Here is a 665-nt window from a genome sequence, read left to right on the forward strand (position 1 = left end):
CTGAGAGAAGCCGAGAGACAGCCGAGAGACAGCCGAGAGACAGCCGAGAGACAGCCGAGGTACAGCCGAGGTACAGCCGAGAGACAGCCGAGGTACAGCCGAGGGACAGCCGAGGGACAGCCGAGGTACAGCCGAGAGACAGCCGAGAGACAGCCGAGAGACAGCTGAGAGACAGCCGAGGTACAGCCGAGGGACAGCCGAGGGACAGCCGAGGTACAGCCGAGGCACAGCCGAGAGACAGCCGAGAGACAGCCGAGAGACAGCCGAGAGACAGCCGAGAGACAGCCGAGAGACAGCCGAGAGACAGCCGAGAGACAGCCGAGAGACAGCCGAGGTACAGCCGAGAGACAGCCGAGAGACAGCTCTCAGACACGCGCCGTCTCCTCTCGCCACGGGCCGGACCTCTCCGAGACATGTCCCCGACATGTCTCTCCACATGCACATGCACATGCACATGCACATGCACATGCACATGCACATGCACATGCACATGCGCATGCACATGCACATGCACATGCGCATGCACATGCACATGCTACATGTTGTTGTTGTTGTTGTCATCTCCCCGACGTGTCTCTCCGACATGTCCGCACAGGCGGGCCTCGAACGAGAAGGAGCCAACCACTCCGTCGCGCCGCATGCAGGCGCCACTCCCCTCCCCTTCT

This window comes from Emiliania huxleyi (genome assembly GCF_000372725.1).
Source record: "Emiliania huxleyi CCMP1516 chromosome Unknown EMIHUscaffold_150, whole genome shotgun sequence".
NCBI classification, from domain to species: Eukaryota; Haptophyta; order Isochrysidales; family Noelaerhabdaceae; genus Emiliania; species Emiliania huxleyi.